Source organism: Ambystoma mexicanum, chromosome 5p (assembly GCF_040938575.1).
Source record: "Ambystoma mexicanum isolate Mex_15411 chromosome 5p, UKY_AmexF1_1, whole genome shotgun sequence".
NCBI classification, from domain to species: Eukaryota; Metazoa; Chordata; class Amphibia; order Caudata; family Ambystomatidae; genus Ambystoma; species Ambystoma mexicanum.
This window is the reverse complement of record NC_090930.1, coordinates 1,186,064,402-1,186,088,178: the sequence shown is the minus strand read 5'-3', so window position 1 is coordinate 1,186,088,178 and position 23,777 is coordinate 1,186,064,402. Positions and strand designations below refer to the sequence as shown.

Sequence of the window (23,777 nt, the reverse complement as noted above, 5' to 3'; positions counted from 1 at the left end):
TTTATTTGCAAATGTTGAGTTTCTTAACCGAATACAATTAAACAAGTATTTATTTATGTATTTATTTATGGGGTGAGGTCGAGTGACATTCTGGCCAGTTTGTGGAGGGGATTAAATGAAACAGTCACCACTGACAATACATGGATGAACTTATGTAGGTTAAGGACAATCAACATTAGACATTTTCAAGTGCAGGTAGGCACTACAGCCAGCTGTGTTAGGGATGTGACCATGATGGATGAAGTGCTAGGGCGGTGACAGAGAAAGTAAGGGAGGCAGGGAAAGTAACACAGGCTACAGGGGAGGAAATCATGTTAGCTATACGGCAGATGAGGGGTAGGTGAAGAGGCTAAGTCAGAGGCAAGGAGGTAGGCATCAAATTTGGTTTTGAACAAATCGGTGTGGCCTGTTTTTCAGATATTCGAGGGAAGAGAATTTCTTGCAAGTGGAACAAGCAGAGAGAAGGAGAGCAAGTGAGAGGAAGCAGAGGGAGGGCTAGGTCCCACAAGGGCCGTTGAAAATGCTTGTGGAGTTGGTTAAAGGAGGATAGATATGGTGGTACCTTACAGCGGATAGATTTGTGAACCAGGAAAAGTAATTTAAATCTGGCCCTGTTTTGCAGCCATCCAGCTTAGTGATGGTACAAGGAAGTAGGTGTGAAGTGAGGGAGTCTAAAGAGAGTCCTGGTAGCAAAGTTAATGATCTTGTTGAGAGGACAGAAAGCACAGTTGGAGAGAACAAAGAGGATCATGGCACACTAGTCCAGTTTAGAGAAGACAAGAGTGGTTAAGAGATACTTAGCGATGTGGAAAGAAAGGAGTTGCATGAATTTCTTAATATTAGGTGGTTGCAGTGAGCCACTGTTGCAGTTTTTTTTAGATTAAATCAGAAATGGTTTGAGAAGGGTCATATATCACTTCTTTGCTATTACTGTTCAGTACAATACAATATGTTATTGTACAATGTATAATGCACACCACTGCCAATGAATATAGCTGTCAATGTCCTAGTGACTCTCTCCTCCCCTTGTCTTTGAATCACTCTCTACTCTCTCTCACTCTCTCTCTTTCTCTCCCTGTCTCTCTCTCGCTCTCTCTCTGTCTCTATTGTTCTCCTTTCTATCCATTTAATTTGTCGCTTATAGTAATGTAATGTTTTCCTGTGTACAACTGGGTGCATTATAATATGTCATGTATATAACAAACTGATTTCTGCTCTGCAGGAATACAAGGATGAGTAGTGGCTAAACCACCAATGCAGCCCTCGTACTTCTACAAAACAACAGTGATCCCAATCATAAAGGTAAAAAAGAAACAGACAAGAGATATACATCCTTCCCCTTTTGTTGCAATGTGCACCAAGGGAAAGCTATGATCTCAGAATGGGTGTGAATGCAAGATGGTAGTAACCCAAACAGAAATAGTACACATACTCCAAAATAAAGGAATGTCCAAAAAGTTGAGTGAGTAGCAAAGGCAGCAGTGGTGGGTGCCATTGGTTGGAAGGTGTTGAATGTGGCTTGAATCAGTTCAAACAGTGAAAACAGGGACTCTCATAATGTGTGAGGTTAGCAAGCAGAGCGACAGGCCTCGGTCCTCAGCAAGAGTCACACCTAATGTGCCCAGGGGTGGGTAGGGAGCAGAGATTCCCTCTGCCTTGGAGCATTCCTTCTTCTCCCCAATGACTTAGGGCTTTGGAAAGATCATCTCCACCAAAAGAGTTTGAAGGAATTATTTCTGATGTCCTTGAAGGTCCTAAAGTGAATAAAGGAAGGAATGCGAGACCCACTATTTAATAGGGAAAAGGCCACAGTGGACTGACTAAAAGAAAGCCTTCTTTAAGGGGTCTGGTCCCTCTGAATAGGGACCCTTGACTTCTGATGTCATACCTAGAGTGCCTTGCTTCACAGGAAGTGTAGGAGACAGGAAGGAGAGAAAAGCCCACAGAAAAGATTAGGAATACATTGTCAAACCCACTTGTGTTCCCTTACTGTCTGAACTACAACCCTTATCCAGCCAGCCGCTATATGCAGAGCCCTAGTCTGAAGCAGGCCTTTGTTATAGGATTGGTTCGTTGAATCCAGGGTCTGATAGGATCTCCAGCTTGGAGATTCAGGCCTGGAAAAGGAGGAGTTACCTTTCCTCCTAGAGAGTCAACAGAGGCATGCATCTTGCCTTTTGTCCCATTCACTGGAATGCAGATAGGCAGGTTCCTGCAATCCACAACGCCTCCCATAGCTGTCTGATCTCACAGTGATGACACAGTATGCAACAAATCAGATGTGGCTTTATAATTATGTGAACTACCACATACCAATGTAGGCAAGGCATATATTTCCAGATTACTCTGCCACCAGGTGGGTAGTTTATCATAATTGTGATGGTTCAAATGCAATCCCTGCACTGTTGTAACTTAGCTGTCGCAGCAGCTGCCAAACAAGCCATATGTGACCTCTGAACCTGCTCTCTGCCACTGGAGAGCAGGGGCTGCAGATCAGGATACTGGTGCAGCAGGGCACAGGTGTACACTATACATTTGCATGGTGTTTAAGGAAAAGGGATTCTGGTTGCAGACCACCCTTTCTAAGAGGAAATTAATAGCATCATTTTATTTTTAATACAAATCAAGAAAGCTAGGGAGTATACACCCTTGTCCGATGGCAATCCTTTGCAATTTTACTATTTGTTAACCTTACAGCGTACACTGCATAATACAAACAATGCCAACTGCTGTACATTTCTGCCTCTTTCTTTCTCTCACTCTCTCCTTCTTTGTTGGACCCTCTTTTCCAAAACCTGTCACAAAGCATTCTGCTGCAGCATGTATGTAGATATGTACCTAAATATCCTAACATAATTCTTTTCTATACATAGGGGCCCAAAGAGTCGGCAGTTGCCAACCTTCAGAAACAGAACCTTGGCACCACCGTAGCAATCAGAGTGTCGGGGGGAAATTCTGCCGGGGTCGGCCGGGCCGTCCGCAGACCTCCAGGCAGGGAGGCCCCAACTCCTCCCGTGTATCCCAGATGAGATAGAGTATGAGACACACACAAGGAGCAAGGTGACTCTGCTGTTTATTAGACAAAACGGCAGGGATGGGTCAAGGAGCGTACGCGTCCGTCCTGACACACACACAATCGTGGGGCTCGCAGGCCCTTTTTACTGTATTATGACGCGCTATTTGCATCACTTCAGAAAGTTAACAAAAAACCTATCGCCACTCTTAATTGGTTGCTCGAGTGGTAGGGTTAGTATAGCACACATATAGAGGACAATGTTAGTGGACAAAGGGTAGTCAGGTGATATATCTGGGTTGTCCCTACAATTAGATACATGAAAATTGTTACATGAAGACTCCTGAGGATTGGTTAATATTACTGGCGTCAGTGATAAGAGCCCCATGTTTTGATTGGTGCGCCCGTGAGCTTCCCAGCCTGGGACCACCGCTGTTCCCAGCTCTCGGTGTACCTGCAATTGCAACAATGTTTCATTATGGGTACGTGCAGACAATGTGAGGATTTATTCATAGTTGGAAGGCTGACCGCTCCCACTGTCGCAGATGTCCATTGAGCCTTTCAAGTGTATCTGCCTGAGTCTCGTAGCGAGGGATCCAGACGCCTTTTCTCTCCTGGGTTTGGCATCTCATCAGGTTCGGCTTGGTCACGTGGGGAGGGACCGTGTTTGAGGCAGATTTCTGCACAATTAATTTTGCTTTACCAGTGTGTGTCTGGTTTAATTTGCAGGTGTGACCTTAACGTTGGTGCGCGGAGTGCGAGGTTGCAACATCGTGCCTTTGATGCTTTGTTCTTGGAATGTGGGTTTGCAACATTGCGACCTTGGCTGGTTGTTTCACCCGGCCCATTCTGCAGGATCAGCAACCAGACTCTTGCTTTGTTAATGTCCACGGGAGCTCTTGTTTGAGGCCTACTTGGGCCTGGTGCATAAGTGGTCCGTTTGGTGCATAGGTGCTTTAGGTTATAGTAGCATATAGTTCCATGACCAGTATCGTGTCTTCATTATATTTCTTATGGTGGTAACTGGTTTCAAGAGAAGCGTGAACAAGCTTTGTAGATGAGTTCATGACGCGTCTTGCGTTTCTGCATTCTGAAAGCCTATGTAAAAATAATAAAGATGCACGTCCGTGAGTATGCCTGTCGCCTATGTCATAGCACTGAGTATATTCTTCGTGTAGATCAGTGTGGGAATGTCCAGTGTGTATATTTGTGCAGATGTGCTTCCCGTTGTCTAGGTCGTCATGGCATCTCTAACGACGTGTAGATTTTAGTCTAGTTGGTCCATGCCGCAGGTGTCGGCATGGCCAGTGCGGGCTGTTGGGCAGGCAGATGGACACATCCGTATGTTCCTCTACCAGGGTATTTGGTCGTCTGGTAAATGGACAAACTCTTCTCGTGGCGGGTGTCTGGGTCGTGACCCTCTAGGCCAAGCGCGAGAGGTGAAGGACGGGAGCCTGGTCTTCCATTCTCCCACTTCAGTCCCCCCTCTGGTCGACTTGTCGACCACAAACATATCCTTCTCGTTATCGCCTCTTACTCGCCATATCTTAGTTATTCCTCCTAGATGTCCATAATGGTTTACATGATCTTCAAATGACCAATACATATATTCACAGGTTCCTCCAGGAGTACAGTATACCCATTTCCCTATGTAACTCCTGGGGTTTCTTGGGTTCTCGATCTTCACTGATGGTGGGTCTAGATGGTTGGTGATGATTTGGGTGCGCAACTTCTCCCTCTCCTGTATTATCACACCTGTATGTTGGCCGTCATCTGCTGGCATCAAGGGGTGCATTCCCACCATTTCGAGCAACTCGTCAGTGGTACGTGCCTTCCGGGCCTTCCAAAATCTAATTATGATCAGCGTAGCTCCAGCCAAAATAGTACAACCCACTATTATTTTCAGTCCATCTGACAGCCAGGATGGCATCCATGACCATAATAGTGAAAACCAGCTCTTATCCTTGTTTACACCGTTACTTTCATCCATCATTTTGGAGTGCATCTGGGCCAATTGTGAAACTGCTTCCGTCAGTGTACCATTATCAGCATCGTTGGCAGGTGTGAACGTGCAGCATGATTGTCCTATCTTTGCACAAACTCCTCCTTCCATTGCTGTGAGAAGGTCCAATACATATCTGTTCTGGAGTGCTACCATCCTTATAGCTCGCAGCTCCTCTTTTATTGCGTTAAACCCATTTACTGTAGAGTTGATGGTCATCATTAGTTCCCATCTAGTTATTTGGAGCCATTTCGCGTTTGCGTAAGCCTGCAGTCCCGGGTGTATTATTGAGGAGAAGAACATTGCTGCTCTGCTGAATAGTCTGTGTTCTGGCGGTATGGAGGTTAGTGCCGTTTCCGACCTTCCCCACAGGTAATTTCCTGTCAGTGGCTCTCCTTGTCTTTTTCTTCTATTTAGGACAGTATCATTGCTGTTGGTCCTGTTCCCTTGCTCCTCCTGAAGTGGTGCAGATCTCTTTTTTCTCTTGTCCCCTTCATCCATTTTGGGAAAGTTCGCCACATTGACATGCTTCTTAGGTACCACTAGTGATGGTACATTGACGTGCACCATTGTGCACACACCATTCCACAGGGGGGGCAGTGTATGGTATGCCTTTTCTCCACAGGCCCAATAATGGTCCATTATTACTGCTGTTCCTGCTCCCCCCTCAGGTAACTCCATCACACTTGCACAATTGGTGTTATATCCTACATCCACCTCTCCTTTATGCTGGTAGCATACCTTGGGCGCAGTCAGCGGTAGTATTGTTATTGGGTCTTCATCTGTTTCTACCCACGTGAGCATTGGTACATACTTGATCCACGTCGTCCAACATCAGTGATTGTGTGCCTCGATAGTTGAGATAGTTTCTTTTGTTATCATGTTGCTGCCAATCACTCCTATCTCCCAGCTGTTGTCCAGATACACCTTTCCTGTTATCGTCACCAGCGGCCTCTCCCAACATCCTTGTTTACCCGGAACTTCAGTGGCGTACCAATCACATGGTAGATACTGCAGTGTTACTTTCTTTGTTTCTCCTTTTGCAGGGCCACTTGTTATGTATCTGAATGCTTCAGCATGTAAACTGCTCTTGTGGTAACTCAAATAGGTCTTGAGGAAGTTGTCTTCATATGGATATGAGTCTCGTGTTTTCCATGTCATGTGCACTACCGTCCCTTGAAATCTTCCTTTCGTTTGGAACAGTGCCAAGTATATTATGCACTGTGCTGTCTTTTCATCTATTTCTGTGGCAACAAATGTTCGTGAAGCACTCATGGCGTATGGTATTAATGAGCAAACGTAGCAGCTGTCCTCAGTTGTCTGCTTACCAATGCGGGTCATGTGTTGGTACCATATGTTGTTTGTGACGTGTGCTGAATCTTGTATATAATTATCAATACCTTTATTGTCTGAGTATGTGCTGCGTTTAACTCTATTTTGCTTGGGTGCAAGGTTACTACTATCACCTGACGTAACACCTGTTGCAGCAGGGGACGGGGGTATATTAGGTTTAGGTGCAGCAATAAAATTAATAGCATAGCTGTACTGCCATACAGAGGCAGCCAAGAACCCGGTGATCATCAAAATCCCTATTACTTTTATTACATATGCTAATCTCACCGACATTTCGCTCTTACCTTGCTGCAGTCCTGGCAGCGTATTCTTGCGACGTTAAAGTTGCCCGCCTGAAAATTCTCAAAGTGCTTGTTATTAAATGTTAGTTGTTTGTTTCCTTTAAGCTCTTCCTATCAAATAGTCATTCAGTGCCCAGGCGAAGAGCTGTTCCCACGCTACTCTAAGTGATCTGTCTCTTAGGATCGGCAAGTATGGGCGGAGGTGGGGCATGGAATATTCTATGGCCAAGAGGAATGCTGTGTAGTAGACACGCACCCTTCTCCTTTTTAGGTACGTTGGCCTTTTTATTTCGTATACAAATTGGTGTGACAATTCTTCTGGGTAGTTATCGTCTGGGAGTACCATCTACACCTGGGCAGTGAACTTGTTAGTAAGCTATTTTCTTAACAATACAATAATACGCAGTTCCTGTATGTGCGAGAGAAAAAGAGAACATTCACGTGTTTACATGTGTATTTGTGAGGCAATGTCTTTCAGTTCAGTTATAACTATACTTGGGGGTCAATGGGCGGGGGGTTTGGGCTCAGATGGCGGAAGTATTTTTACTCTTTGAGCGTGTGACCATGGGGTGGGCAGTATGGGGATCACCCCTTTCTTCGTCAGTTATTGTCTCCGGGGAAGCTGGGTAGTGACACGGTAAGGGAACAATTGGGTCGTTGTCTGTGGTAGAACTTCCTTCCTCTGTCGGGGATGTTGTTGCTGTTCTTCCACTGGACCTGTCGTTGGCGCTGGGGCGGGTCTGCAGTTTGTAGATCTTTACATCATGTAGGTGGTTCCAGGCACACTTGTCTTTTAGTTTTACTGCTCTTGTTGATACGTCGTCTACCAGATGGGGGCCAGTGAACCTCTTATCGTTCCACTTCCTATTGAAATTGCGAAGTAGCACGTGGTCACCTTTGGCAAGTTTGCACAAGTTCTCCTTTTCCAATTCTGTACTGGCACCTTCTTCTTGATTGCTGGTAGACCCGCCCCGTGTGCGCTCGAGCTGTTGAGACACAAACACAACACTAGTAATCAAGGAAGACACATATTGATACATTTCATCACCTAACACACTTGCTGAACTTTCGTGGTCAGTGAATGCCCTTGACGTTGGCGTTAGGGGAAGGCCACCTCGTGAGGGGTGAGGTGGTGGTCGGACCCTGGCCTATTCCTCAATTCAAATAGGGCTAATGGAAGGCAATACAACCAGCTTTTCTTTGTTGTTTGTTGTATTTTTGCAATTGCCTCCTTCAATAGGCCATTCAGGCGTTCACATACACCGTTAGCCTGTGGGTGGTATGCACATGCAAATTTATGTTTTATGCTCAGCAAGGATGTGATATGCTGGAACATTTCGTTTGCGAAATGTGGGCCATTGTCTGACCTTAACACCTCGAACACTCCCCACCTGGGGAAGACCTCCCTTACGAGGCATTTGGCTGCTCTAAATGAATCTGGGTGTGAACAGGGCCCTGCTTCAATCCACCTAGAGAATGGACATACTACTACAATCATATACCTATTACCTTGACATATGTTGATCATATCAACATAGTCAATGTGAAGGTGCCGAAAAGGTCCCTCTGGCCGGGGTATGGTACCTCTTATCACCTTTAGGGTATGACCGGCCGTAAACTGGTGACATGTGAGACAATTGCTGATAAAGTTCGACACATGAGAATTTAACTCGGGACAGAACCAATCTTCTCTAATTCGTGCTGCAATTATTTCCTTGCCTGTATGGGCTGGGTGATGTAATTGGCTCAGGGCGGTGTTTAAAAGTGCCAACGGTATTACAACTTTCCCAGTGCCACCCTGGCGCCATAGTGCGTCGGTTGGTGACATTGTACATCCTCTTTTTACCCATATTTCTTTTTCGGCCATTGGTGCAGCCGCTTGTAGCTCCATAATCTGTGTGGCTGGAAGATGGGTGTACCCTTCTCTTATCAACATCTCCCTAGCCATTCCCCTCCCTCTCCCTCTCTGTGAGTCTGTGGGGTTCCATATCTCACCAAAGTATGCAGCATATTTTGCATGTGCGTCTGCTGCTGCATTCCCTTTTGAGACGTGATCTTCACCATTGGTGTGTGCGGTGCATTTTACTAGGGCTAGTTCTTGGGGGTCGTTTATTACTTCAATCAGTTCAGCCAATAAGAGGGCATGTTGCACTGGAGTGCCATCAGCTCTCCTAAACCCTCTTCTTCTCCATTTTGATAGCCCTGAGTGGACAGTGAATGTAACATATGCACTGTCGGAATATATGGTTACTCGCTTGTCAAAACTTTCCTTCAATGCCAATATTAGTGCAACCAGTTCCGCGTCTTGAGCAGAATAATGCTGTGGTAATTGTACACATTTCATAGCCACACACACCGGCGCCTCCATCATTTTTACCACTGCTGCCCCAGTCCTCCGTATCCCATCTCCTTGATCAATAGTTGATGACCCATCAATAAACAAAAGCTCACCTCCCTCTAGTGCGTTTTCTTCAACTTTTCTAGTACACGAGTACATTTCAGTTATTTGGGTGCAGTCATGGGCGTAATCTCCCTCCTCAATTACTTCTGCTAGGAACCTTGTAGGGTTAACCGTGCTACATCTAACAATTGCTAGTTCAGCTCTAGACAAAATGATCTCATAACCTGATGCCCTCTGCGTTGTTAGTGTGGACTTAGGTTTATTCAATATTGCAAATAGTGCATGTTCCACAAACAGTGTAGTTGGACACCCCATGGTTATTGCTGATGCTTTTTCCACAGCAAAAGCAGCTGCAGCGAGACCTTGTTCGCAAGGGAAGTGACCTAACATCACAGGGTCTAAGTGACCGCTGTAAAATGCTACTGGTTTATAGCCCATGCTCGTTTTTTGGGCCAATACTGCCTTCATTACTGCTGAGTCGCAATGTGAAAATATAAAAAATCGTCGCTCATAGTCTGGGGATGCCAGTACCGGAGCAGTTGATATCGCGTCTTTCAATTCATCAAAGGCCTCCCTCATTTCCATAGTCCACCTCAACTTTTTCTCCCCTTTATTGGCTTCTCTCAAACCCTCAAGCAGGGGTCCTATGTATGAACTGTAATCAAATACCCATGCTCTACAGTAGTTGCACAGTCCCAGAAATTGCTGCAGTTCTCTCACAGTCTGTGGCATTGGAGTGCTTGAAATGGCTTGTGCTCTTTGTGGTGCAATCTTTCTTCCATGTTGGGATATCAGTTGGCCAATGGAAAGTACCTGTTCCTGACAGTATTGTATCTTATTCATGTCTACCTTGTACCCTTTTTCAGCCAATATCGTCAACATTTTTAAGGAGTCCTCTCTGCATTTACTTTTGTTTGTACTGCAAATTATTATGTCATCCACATACTGTAACACTGTGCTTTCCACTTCAACGTTACCCAAATCCATCTGTATTACTCTATTGAGAATTGAGGGTGATTCACAATACCCCTGTGGCAATCTGGTATGTTTACACTTTGTATTTCGGTAAGTGAAGCTTGTCAAATCTTGTGAGTCGGGGTGTAATGGTATTGAGAAAAAAGCATTTTTAAGGTCAATCACTGTAAACCGTGATGCTTCTGCTGGAATGCCACACAATATTGTGGCCGGGTTTGCTGTTACTGGATACTCTGCTTCTACTATGTTATTCAAGGGCCTGAGGTCCTGTATGAAGCGCCAAGACCCCCCTTTAGTCTTGCGCACTGGGTACACAGCCGTGTTACATGGTGACTCTGAGGGGACCAATATGCCATTGTTTATAAGGGCCGTTATGGTTTCATATATGCCCTCATCTGCCTCTTTTGACAGTGGGTACTGTTTCACTCTTGGTAGTATGGCACCTTTTTTCAATTTTATCCTTACACCCCCTATGCTTTTTATGCATCCCACGTCATAAGGGCTAATAGTCCATAATGATTTGGGCACCCTTGACATATCCTCCTCAAAGAAGGGGACTGGGGTGCATGCGGGTGCCTCAAGTGCCATTGCAATTTTCTGTGCTACTTGTTTGTGAGCCACTCTTAGCCATATTCCTACACTCATCATGAACACCATTTCACCTTCCTCCTTTTCTTCTGAGAACAGCTCCTCATCTGACACCTGGGTCAGCCTACATCCTTCTGCTAGTGCTATCACTGCCCTCCATGCTCTCCCTTCTTTATCTTGGGCATGTACAGCAATATAATCAGCTGTTGCAATAATGCTCTCAATGTCCATTACAAACACCTTTCCTTCTGGTTCATTAACAGGTGTTTCTGGTCGGAACAGATAGGCTGCTGGCCTCCTCCATATCTTCCCTTCTATCCCTGGCATCCATGCAAACGCCATGTCTGTTCCATACTGGAATAGCTCGCCATCTACTGGCTCCGCCCTAATCGCTGTCTGTCCACAGTATGCTTGCATAATCTGTCGTGCTGCAAGCATGTTAATCCCTGGAGTAGAGCAAATTATGCCATCCTCTGTAAAGGAGATCGTCATATTCAACCTGTTCATTATGTCCCTCCCCAGTATATTCACTGGTGAGGCACTATAATATAAAAGTGGAACCGACAGATCATAATCTCCAATAGATAAGGGAACGTTATCAGTAAAGGGAACCAACCCTTTAGCCCCAGAAAATCCTTGGGTGTTCATGGCTTCGCCTGACATCTTAAATTTACCTTCCCTTATGCAAGACCGGGTTGCCCCGGTGTCAACAAGGAATGATAATTTTTTGTCACCTATCGTTACCTCTATGCGTGGCTCCTCCGCACTATTAGGTGTTACTGACAGGATGGGACACACCAAGGCCGTCTGTGGGCTGTCCTATTGTGGGTACAATGATTGGCCATTCCCTGTGTAAGGGTTGTGTCCCAAGACCGTCACCCTACCCAATTGCGTTTGTTGAGTTTGGGGTTGCTGTGTTAGCGCTACTTGTTGTTGTGGCAGTGGCTGTTGTTGTGTTATTTGTTGTTGTTGTGGGTCACTTCCTTGTTGTAACGTCTGCTGTTGTTGTACGCCCTGCTGTTCTTGTGAGGTCCTAGGTTGTGCCTGTTCATTCCATGCTGGTGTTCCTGGCCTGACCCTACACGTACGTGACATGTGTCCTAATAATCCACAACTCCAACACACGGGTGGTTCCCTGCTTTGCCATGGGAAGCTCCCTGTGTTGTCCTGGTTTACTGGTTGCCCTGTGGGGTAGGAATTTCTAAGTCCTCCCACCTGCTGTTGGGCATTATATCCGTATCCTCTCCCTCTCATAAATCCTCCTCTCCCCCTATTATAACTATAATACCCAGCTCCATGCATTGGGTACCCTCCTCCCATGTTTGGTGCGTGTAATTGCAGTGGCGGGACTTGTTGTGTTATAGTCTGTGGAGGTGCTATTTGAGCAGGATCTTGTGCAGCCACTACTTGTGTGGGGCTTTGGGCCATTGGTGTGGGCGTAGTTATTAGTGCCCCTTCCATTGTGTATTTAGTAAGTTTTTTCTGTACTAGTTTAGCCTCTTCTGTTTTCCTGTCTTCTTCCTTTTGTTTCATTTTTCCTCGCCATGTCCTGCAGTGATATACTATAGTCAGTTGTATTTCTGGCCATGGTTTTGCTTCCATTCCCACTACTTTCTTTAATTGTTTCTGAACTCCTTCTGGGAGCCCTTGTACTAGTATATGATAAAATATGGCTGGTGTTTTGTCCCATTGTTCTCTAGTTTCCATGCACCACTTCTCTTGGATATCCTGGATATAATCAACAGGATCCTCATTCTCACGCATCTTACGGGAAGTAATTGCTCCTATGTCTGATGTGTCTGGGTACTGTACTCTCAGTGCCTGCCATAGCGCATGTCTGCAGTTTGCAAATGGTGCCCCATCATGCGATGTGTTTGTTATTGTTACCCCATGGAATCCCGCTCTCTTCCAAATGTCATCCGCTCTATCCCCTAATATTGATATTAACAGGCCCTTTACATCTCCTACTGCTAGTTTCTGTCCTGCGGTGTGTTTTTCCATTTCATATATCCACTTACCCGCACCTCCACTTAGTGATGGGAGCCTACATTTTATGTTTTCTTTATCCGTATGCTTCCAAGGGACGTACTGTGGTCTAACCCCTCCTCTCTCCAACAGTGGCATTAAGTTGTGTCTTGTGTCACCCTTTACGTTCCATAATATCGAGTCCTCACACCCCTCCTCTTCTTCCGGTTCCTTTACCTCTTCAATTCCGTCCTTATTACCCCTGCTCCTAACTCCTTCTCCATCCTTTCCCCTTTCGTCATTTCCTGTATTTAATGTGGGCGTGTTTATTTGTCTGTCTTGCCTGCGACTAGGGAGGTCTCTAAGCCGACATGCATAGGGTGTCAGTTCGTCCATGAAGGGCGCAAGCTTTATTCTGCGCAGCGAGCGTGCAGTGGTTGAGCATGTAGGGTGCGATGGGGGAGGGCGTGATGGAGATGGGGATGATGTGGTTTCATGGGTTTGTCTTTCCACTAGTCCTTGCACTCCCTCCTCACTTCTCTCCAGGTCCTCCCTTCTCCTACTGATCCATGGCGAGTCTATGTTTGTTCGAGTGAGGTATAGCTTATCTAAGCTTTCCCTTTCACTCTTTCTTCCTTCTCTCTCCACTCCTTCTTCCTCCTCACTGCAAAAATCATTCATAAATGGCGCCCCCCACTCTGCCTTTTTCCCTTTTATTGTTACTGTCTCTAAGTCTATTAGGTCTATTTCTCCTTTTCCTTCGTTACCAACTGCTCCCCCTAGTGCTGATGTTGTTGCTACTTCTCTACTTCTATATACATCCCCCATCTTTCACTCTCCCTACTTCTCCCTTCTCTTTCCCCTTCACTTCTCTCCTCCATCTCCCTACTATTTTCCTCCCTCTTCCTTTTCAATTCCTCCATCACTTCGTTGCTCATCTGTTCCAATATTCTTTCATTCTCTTTCTTCCTTTCCCATTTCACTCTTTCTCTCTCTACTATACTTTCTATTACTTTCCCCTCTTCATATTTCTTAGCTGTCTCTGATAGTACCCTCCTCTTCCATATTGCCATTTCCTTTTCTCTTTCTTCTTCTTCCTTCTTCTTCTCTCTCAACACTACTCTTGATACCCTGTCTGCTGCTGCTTTTACCCTTTCAGTTTCTCTCCTTTGCTCCTCATTTCGTTCCCTTAATTTTTCCAATTCGTTCTTACCTTCTTTCCTTTTCCTCAATCTCTCTCTTTCCTCCCTCTCAAGCTGTTTGATCAATTCATTCTGCTCATCCCTTAGCTTTGCTAATCTTTCCTCTAAAATCTCTTCCTTTTGCCGTAATAGCTCCTCCCCCCATTTCACTCTCTCTTGCACTATCCTCGTCTGTTCTCTTTACTACCTCCCTCTCTTCTCCAGTTAGTGAACCTCGTAATTTTAATAGTATCTGTGCAGCTACCCACTCATCATTTCCTATCTCTACAGTCTGCTCTTCTTCAATCCTCCCCTCCCCCACTGGCATCTTCCTATGAGCCACATATGGTGGAGGGCTGTATGCCGGGTTCGAGTATCCTTCCGCCGCCCTTAACTGTCCTTCTATTTCTCCTAATTCTCTTAAAGGGTACAACCCTCCTCCCTCCGTTTTCACTCCCGGTGTTATGGGTATCTCGTTGTTCGGTTCCTTTTTTATGTCGTCTGATTTAACAATCTTTTCTCCTCCCTCTCCTCCGTTCCCCGTATTCTTTGTGCTTTCACGCCCCTTTTTCCCATCCTCTCCTTCTTTCTTAATCTCCTTTTCTTCCGGTGTTTCCCCCATACTGAACATTCCATTTGGTTCTGGTCGGGACCCCTGGAACATCCTCCATAAGTTAAACACCTCCACATGGTTTGCCAACTTCTTCCCCTTGTATGTATTGTGCAGATGGTTTAGCAGTGAATGTTGGGCATATGGATCGAAACTCCCATTAGGCGGCCATGGTGTTAACATTTTGTTATCCGTCCCCTGGGTCCACTCTATGCTGTACTTAATTAATTTCTCCCTATGGGGTGGCAGTGTGGTACATATGTGTTGTAGTGGTGTAGTGAGGGTGTTCCCCCACCCTCCCGACCCTGTCCCGTATGACATAGTGGCGCTCCACTTGTTATCCTTCCCTTCACTAGTAGTTTACAATATACAACCTTATATTGCTTACCTGGCCCCGTAAGTATGGGGACTTACGACAATCCTTTATGTATGGTTTTACATTTGTCTATTCCCTTCTGTTACTACACCCTTACGGCCCCCTGCGGCCGAAGCGCACGCAGCCCCCTGCGGCAGCGTACCCTTTATGACGCTCTTATACAGTCGTCCTGTTTCCCCGTTCTCCTCCCCCTTTTACACTTGCCGTGGCCGGCGTTCTACGTGCGCAGCCACGCCCCTTTCCCCTTCTCCTTTTCCCGATCCACTCGTTTATCGTTTATCTCCGCGTCCGCTCCCTTATCATATTTCTCTTCCCCACCACTCCCAAAACCAAAGTTCCTTGTGTTTGCGATATCCTATTAAATCCCTACTGGTGACGTCACCGATCTCTTCGAGCTACTGGTACATTCTTATTATGTTCTTTAAGTTCAAAATACACTTGCAATCTACCCCCGCTAACCCTACAGCTGTCTTCCTGTCACTCCTGGAACAAGGTAATCAAATCAATAATATAATCGGACTGCGCACGCTGCGTCGCCTCGCGTGTGATACGCCCCTCAACAGGAGGGCTTAACCAGCCAATTATCTTCCGTATTGGGCAACTAGGCAACTAGCCACCGCCTACAGGGAATCGTCATCTACCTATCGAGTTTCTTGCTCGAACAATAGGGATCCTCGTCTACTCATTGATCAATAAATGCCAAATCGTAGGAAACCACACACACCCCCACCCTTACACGTAGTCACGACTTAGGCCAATCAGTGCCTTATGAGCGGCCGCACGTGATGTTTTCGTGCTCCGCCCTCCCTCTTTCGCGTAACATAGCCGACTGCTCTCGCACACGTTTCGCTACCATTCATTCCATTGGCAACACTAACTTGTTAGACCTTCGCCGTGCATCTGTACAACACCTCCCTTATTTACTTCCTCCCCCCTCCCTCACAATTTCGCATTGCTTGTTGTGCGTGTCATGCTCACCAAGTTCTCTCGATGCAGGGCCGCTCGACTGCGTGCACCCCTCCAAGCGGCTCGCCACCTCCCCTCGTCTGGACCACGTCTGGACACTCGCCAACCGCGGGCGAAATACTTCTCAACCGGCTCCCGAGGGCCAATATCCGGATTGCGCTGTCCGGTCTTCTCGCAGCTCCGCGATGGTCCTGTAGTCCTCAGAAGGGGGCAACAGCAGAGGGGGCCGCGCCGCCGGGCCTCCTCGCAACGGGAGTGCCTGGAAAAAGTAAAAATAAAAAGTCGAAGTAAAAAATAAAAAGTCGATCTTAAACAGATCTCAGCAGTGCCTCCAACTTGTCGGGGGGAAATTCTGCCGGGGTCGGCCGGGCCGTCCGCAGACCTCCAGGCAGGGAGGCCCCAACTCCTCCCGTGTATCCCAGATGAGATAGAGTATGAGACACACACAAGGAGCAAGGTGACTCTGCTGTTTATTAGACAAAACGGCAGGGATGGGTCAAGGAGCGTACGCGTCCGTCCTGTCACACACACAATCGTGGGGCTCGCAGGCCCTTTTTACTGTATTATGACGCGCTATTTGCGTCACTTCAGAAAGTTAACAAAAAACCTATCGCCACTCTTAATTGGTTGCTCGAGTGGTAGGGTTAGTATAGCACACATATAGAGGACAATGTTAGTGGACACAGGGTAGTCAGGTGATATATCTGGGTTGTCCCTACAATTAGATACATGAAAATTGTTACATGAAGACTCCTGAGGATTGGTTAATATTACTGGCGTCAGTGATAAGAGCCCCATGTTTTGATTGGTGCGCCCGTGAGCTTCCCAGCCTGGGACCACCGCTGTTCCCAGCTCTCGGTGTACCTGCAATTGCAACAATGTTTCATTATGGGTACGTGCAGACAATGTGAGGATTTATTCATAGTTGGAAGGCTGACCGCTCCCACTGTCGCAGATGTCCATTGAGCCTTTCAAGTGTATCTGCCTGTGTCTCGTAGCGAGGGATCCAGACGCCTTTTCTCTCCTGGGTTTGGCATCTCGTCAGGTTCGGCTTGGTCACGTGGGGAGGGACCTTGTTTGAGGCAGAATTCTGCACAATTAATATTGCTTTTCCACTGTGTGTCTGGTTTAATCTGCAGGTGTGACCTTAACGTTGGTGCGCGGAGTGCAAGGTTGCAACATCGTGCCTTTGATGCTTTGTTCTTGGAATGTGGGTTTGCAACATTGCGACCTTGGCTGGTTGTTTCACTGGGGCCATTCTGCAGGATCAGCAACCAGACTCTTGCTTTGTTAATGTCCACGGGAGCTCTTGTTTGAGGCCTACTTGGGCCTGGTGCATAAGTGGTCCGTTTGGTGCATAGGTGCTTTAGGTTATAGTAGCATATAGTTCCATGACCAGTATCGTGTCTTCATTATATTTCTTATGGTGGTAACTGGTTTCAAGAGAAGCGTGAGCAAGCTTTGTAGATGAGTTCATGACGCGTCTTGCGTTTCTGCATTCTGAAAGCCTATGTAAAAATAATAAAGATGCACGTCCGTGAGTATGCCTGTCGCCTACGTCATAGCACTGAGTATATTCTTCGTGTAGATCGGTGTGGGAATGTCCAGTGTGTATATTTGTACAGATGTGCTTCCCGTTGTCTAGGTCGTCATGGCATCTCTAACGACGTGTAGATTTTAGTCTAGTTGGTCCGTGCCGCAGGTGTCGGCATGGCCAGTGCGGGCTGTTGGGCAGGCAGATGGACACATCCGTATGTTCCTGTACCAGGGTATTTGGTCGTCTGGTAAATGGACAAACTCTTCTCGTGGCGGGTGTCTGGGTCGTGACCCTCTAGGCCAAGCGCGAGAGGTGAAGGACGGGAGCCTGGTCTTCCATTCTCCCACTTCTAGAGGCACTACAAATGGCTCAGTAGATTCTTGCTTCAGTATGTTCCATTATTACAGAGTTTATTTTAGTATGGTTTAAACTGCACATGTCTTCCTCTCCACAGTATGTCTCACTTTCTCTCACTCTCTCCCTTTTTTCTGTCAGAGTAATGCAGTTTTTTCCTGCATAGAACCCAGGTGTACTGCTACATGTCATGCAGCTATATGTTACTGTACGGTGTACACTGCACACCACCAACAATGTTAATTGCTGCACATGTCTATCTCTCACTGCCTCTCTGCCTCCCCCGTCTCTCTCTTTCTCTTTGTGTCTCACCTTTTCTTTTGAAACTTCCCACAATGTGCTTTCCTACTGTATGGATCTGGTGAAGTGCCCACATATTCTAACATATTGGGCCTCATTAAGACCCTGGCGGTGCGGAGTGAACGGCACCGTAAAAGGTGCCGGCGCCGTTCATCCGTACCGCCGCATTACGAGGTCCCCTCGCGGGACCCAGGAAGCAACGCCTGGGAAAACTAGGCGTGCTTACTGGGTCCCGCGAGGGGAAGAGGGAGCAAACAATGGGCCGTCTCGTAATGGCCCGTTGTGTGCTCCCTCTCCCATTCCCATTCAGCCATATGGGGGCTGAATGGGAATGGGGAAGGACCGTGTCTGGGTCCTTGGAGGGAGGAATTACCGGGCCTTCCGAACTCGGAATGGGGGCCATTGTGTTCCTTAGCAGCGGGCCCCCACATGTTGGTGTTGACCTGCCTGCAGAAAAAGGACTTTGGCTCCAACATCCCTTTCGGAGGCACTGGAAATGGTACAGCACATTCTGCCTTCTGTATATTCTGCTACTGTACAGTTTTCTTTACTATGGTTGTTACCGCATGTCTTCACCTCTAAAGTACGTCTCTCTCTACATCTCACACTCTCTCCCTTTATTATGTCTCTTAGGCTAATGCATTGTTTTCGTGCAAACAATCGGTGTCTTACCGTATGTCAGTCATGTCACTCCATTTGACTGTACAGTGTACCCTGCACACCACTAACAATGCCCGTAACTATCAATATCTTTCTCACACTGCCTCGTTGCCCCTCTTTGTTTCTCTCTCTCTCATGCTCTCGCTCACTCACTCTTTCCCCTGTCCCCCTCTGTCCCTCTCTCTCTGTCTCTCCTTTTCTTTTGAAACTTCCCACAGTGTGTTATGCTGGATATGTATGTGTTGATACGCCCAAATATTCTAAAATACCTTTTCCTGAACAGAAGACCCCTGTGGGTCAGCAGTGACCCGCCTGCAGAAACAGGACCTCAACTCTAGCATTCCACTTGGAATTCACTGAGAATGGTAAAGTATATTCTGTCTTCAGGATGTTTCATTACTGTGCACATGTGTACTGTAGATTATACAGTTAATGTCTTTCTCTTTCTCTCTCTCTCCCGCTCTCCCTTTCTCTCTCAATCTCCCGCTCTTCCAATCTTTTGCAATGTTTTCCCGCGTACAATCCGGGTGCATTGCCATATGTCAAGTCACGATATGGTACTGTAGCGTGCATACTACACACTGCCGACAATTCAAATTGCTGCAATGGTCTCTCTCTCTCTCTCTCTCTCTCTCTCTCTCTCTCTCTCTCTCTCTCTCTCTCTCTCTCTCTCTCTCTCTCTCTCTCTCTCTCTCTCTCTCTCTCTCTCTCTCTCTCTCTCTCTCTTCTCTCTCTCTCTCTCTCTCTCTCTCTCTCTCTCTCTCTCTCTCTCTCTCTCTCTCTCTCTCTCTCTCTCATTTCTCACTGCCCATCCCACTCTCACTCTTTTTCTCTTTCGCTTTTCTCACCCTGTCACTTCCAGTAATGCAATATTGCCTGTGTGCAAGGCAAGTACTGTAGAGCATGCCATGTCACTATATGTTAGTGTGCACCACACACTGGTGACAATGCCACTCGCTGTCAATGTCTATTGGCGATTGCCTGTCTGCAGAAACAGGGCCTTGTCTTCCCCACCCCACTTGGAGGAACTGCAAATAATACAGCACATTTGTCCTTCATTATGTTCTATTACCATAGCGTATGTTAAAAAGTGGCAGGCCAATTAACAAAGGGCGTCTGAATGAGCGCATCTTAGATGCGATGATTCAATGCCCATTTTCCCCATTTGCGCATTTGCACAGATCAGGGGGCATTTCTGCACATCTTAAAGCGCATCCCGAATTCTGAAATCCGATATATTGTAAAATGCATAGGAAAGCCTTTCCCCTGCATCTGTTCAGAAATGGCTGAGGCGGAGGTGCAAACAGTGGCATGGTCATTTCTGACCCTGCTATGATTTGTTTTTCAAGTGTGACCCCCAAATGAGGATGGAAATGCTTTTTTTGTTGTTTCCCTGACACCGACCCCTTAACGTCCCAGAACGGTGAAATACGCACCCAGCATCCGCGTGGCGTGTGGGAGCCTGTCGTACATTATTGTTGGGGCTCGCTCCTTACACAAATGTATGCAAAGTGACTAGACAGCGCATCATTGCACCACTGTCCATCCCTCCTGAAATGCGCAAGTGCAACTTTGAGAATAAGTTGGCCAGCACATAGCGCAAAGAGAACCAGCTCATTCGTTGTGCTCCTTTTGTTTGCACATTTTTTTGTGAATCTGCCCCCCCTGTTTCTTTCTTTTTCTCTGTGTGTCTCTCTCTGTCTTCCCCTTTCTTCCTCCCTGTTTCTCTGTCTCTGTCTCTCTCCCCTTTCTCTCCCTCACTTTCTTCTGTAACTTCCTTCAATGTGTTCTGCTACAGTGCAGTATGTATTATGTTAGGTGCCCAAATATTCAAACATATGTAATATTTTCTTTAACAGAGCCCCCTACCCCCTAGAAACTCTGTATTTTTAGAAGGAGGTACAGAAGGAGATGCGGGAATGTACCAAGAAGTGGTGGCACCATCTACCCAAACTGCCAAGTGGGCCCACTTTGTTTTTGCATCCCATATATCGCGTAAGTTCTCCAAGCTGGCGGCTCACTAGAGGCTTTTTGTAAAATCTTCTCTGCAGAGAGCGCCACACCGGTTACAATTTGGACATGCTGGTGGAGAGGAAAGGTAGGGGAGTGTGCTGCCACCTTTGGAATAGGGAGTGCAGAGGAGAGTCAATAGGGTCAGTTGGGATGCCTCATGCTCGTGCTCCATGCCGTCTCTTCAGCCGTGTCCACTCTCATGGGTATGTAATAGTGTGGTGTGAAATAGTGTGGTGGCGTAGAGTGGGGTGAGGTTGAATGGCGTGAGTTTGAGTGAGATCAGAAAGTGTAGGGTGAAGTAGAGTGGGATCAGGAAGAATGAGTTGGGCAACCATATGCTGATGTAGCATGTGGTGAGGTAAAGTGAGATTAGGAAGAGTGGGGTGCGGTAAAGCACGGTGAGATAGAGTAGGGGAGAAGAGTGGGGTGAGGTAGAGTGGATGAGTGGGATAAAGAAGAGTGGGGTGAGGAAGAATGATGGAGGGAGGGAGAGTGGGTTAAGGTAGAGAGGGGTGGGGTAGAGTGTATTAATGGAGTGGGGTAGAGTGGATGAGGAAGCATGGTTTAGGGAAAATGGTGTGAAGAAGAGTCGGGTGAGTGTGCTGAAATAGAGCGTGATGAAGAAGCATATGGTGAGGAAGAGTGGGGTCAGTTAGAGTGGGGTGAGGGAGAGTGGGTTCGGGAAGGGTGGGTTCAGGGAGAGTGAGTGAGTGAGTGAGAGAGAGTGGGTGAAGAAGAGTGGTGCGAGGAAGAGTGGGTGAGAAATGTTGAGGTGAGGTGGAGTGGGATGAGGAAGAGTGGAGTGATATAGCTTGGGTGAGTTTTAGTGAGTGAGGCGTGAGGAAGGGGTGAGGAAGACTGTTATATGTTACAGTGAGGTGAGGTTGAGTGAGTTGAAGTAGAGCGATGTGAGGAAGAGTGGGGTGAATTAGAGGGGATTTAGTAGTGTGTGTGTGTGGGGTGAGGTGGAGTTCAGTGAGAAGGAGAGGTACCGTTGGATGAAGAAGGGTGAGGAGGTGTGGGGCGAGGTAAACTGGGCGAGTGGGGTTCAGTAAGGCTGGGTGATGCAGAGTAGGCTGAGGAAGAGTGGCTGAGTGGGTGTGCTAGAGTAGGGTGGCATAGAGGACTTCAGCTAGTAAGTCCTCAAGTGCCTCTGTTCCAGTTGCAGTGGGATAAGTGTACCAATCTGATAAGGATGTGTTACACTCCGACAGTGTGCCTGCAGCTAGCTTTGGTTACTTGCAAGGCATTTGCAGCTCTTGATCTGGGCAATTTCTGTGTTCCCCGGTTGACACATGTCAATTGTGATTAAGGCACCATGCTTAGATAGCATGGCGCCCAATCTCCTACCATTCAACCCCATTTAAGGGCCCCATTCGCTAGAGAACCGTACTGTTTTCATCGTCCATTGAAAGACCTGAGCTACAGCGCCACCTGTAGCTGATACCTGTGCATCTTCTTTCCATGCAAAGGCATAATGCATTATTCTAGTGGTGCATAATGGTATCAGCACAGGAATGAGAAACAAGCTCCAGGAGTTTTGTGGAACTGACTTTCCCATTACGGAATTCCAGCAATAGCTCATCACTCCTGTGATTTCCCTTATGCGTTCTGGCATGTATTACCACACAAGTCGTAAGGTGCAACACACAGGAGAGCATCAACAAGCATTAAAATGAGTGAGTATTGTACAGCATGATTGTGCTACAGTCAGAAGTCAAAGTGTAAGGGGGGTCTTACTCTTTCTGGCCAGCACTTGAGAATGGACATTTGGCACAAGTGCTGCAAACCTGGGGGCAAAAGGAAGCCCTTCCACAAGAAAGGGAAGTATGAATTGGGTCACCCCGCTGCCAACACCAAGATCTGGCCTCAACGTGTTCACACAGTAGAAGTCTGCGGTGGTAACAAATGCTATCGTGCTCTCAGGTTGGATGCTGGGAACTTTTCCTGTGGCTCGGAGTGCCGCACCCGCAAGACCAGAATCGTTGATGTTGAGTACAATGCCTCCAGCAATGAACTGGTTCAAACGAAGACCCTGGCAAAGAACTGCATTGTCCTGGTAGACAACACTCCTTACAGACAGTGGTATGAGGCCTACTTTGCTTTGCCGCTTGGACCCAATAATGGAGGCAAGTTGACTCCTTTAAAAGAGGAAACCCCCATCAAAAAGAGATAAAAAAAGATCCAGACAAAATATGAAGCGAGAAACAAGACAGCAAAAATCTGCACTCTCCTTGAAGAGCAGTTCCAGCAGGGAAAGCTTCTTGCCTCTATAGCTTGCAGACCGGGCCATTGTGGTCGTGCAGATGGCTACGTCTTGGAAGGACAAGAAGTAGAATTCTACCTGAGAAAGATCAAAGCCAAAAAAGGCAAATAAATGTCAAAGTCTACACAATAACATCAGTAAACTTGTGTTTAACCCCTTAAGTTCCAAGGACGAGGTATCTCGTCCTTGGGATTACCTCCCCAGTGCCAAGGACGAGATAGCTCGTCCTTGGCACTTAAGGGGTTAATGAAGGAGAAATTGTTAGAAGGCTTTGCATGGTGGAAATCACCAAAAAAGGCCTTGGCACTGAAGGGGAAAACCCATTTAAAGAAAAATAAAAGTCTAAATGGGTCCAGTTCTTAGGATATTCCCTGTGTTTGCAGCCGACAAATCTGTGCTTTGAGGTTAGTAAACCCTCTCACCTCTCCTCTAATGCCCTCCTGCCTGTTGGCAGCTTTTAAGTGCTACCTCCAATAGAGTCCCATTTTCTTCCGTTAGGTTCCCTCCAATTCAGCTCTGCTCTTTAATCTCCTGTTCATATTCCTTCAGCAACTCCTAGCCTTTTCTAATTTTTCGAGGCTTCTGTGGCTTAATCTCGGCTTGGCTAGAAGCCATTCATTCATTTCTGCACTCTTCAATACTTTCTAACTGAAAGAATCATTTGTAAGTGCCAACACACATTTATATTTCAATAAGTGCTCAGTAACCCATATGGAACAATACAGCAAGATGTATTCATGCCAAACATCCATATAAAGTGTACCACAATTGTTAGATGAACGTGTATGGTCATCTTAGTCTATAGTACTATATATTAGCATTCCCTTTTTTTATCCTTTGCTTCATGCATCAGTGCCAAGGCAGAGATCAGCCGCTGTATCAAGATGCTTAGAGGATATTTTGCCAGCTGAAGGCAATCATACTGCGTGATCAAGT

General features: G+C 46.6%; 1 pseudogene; it reads left to right on the top strand.

The window, feature by feature from the left end:
* Positions 1–14,223: 14,223 nt before the first annotated feature.
* Positions 14,224–22,952, top strand: LOC138481763 (small ribosomal subunit protein eS8-like; annotated as a pseudogene).
* Positions 22,953–23,777: the final 825 nt, after the last annotated feature.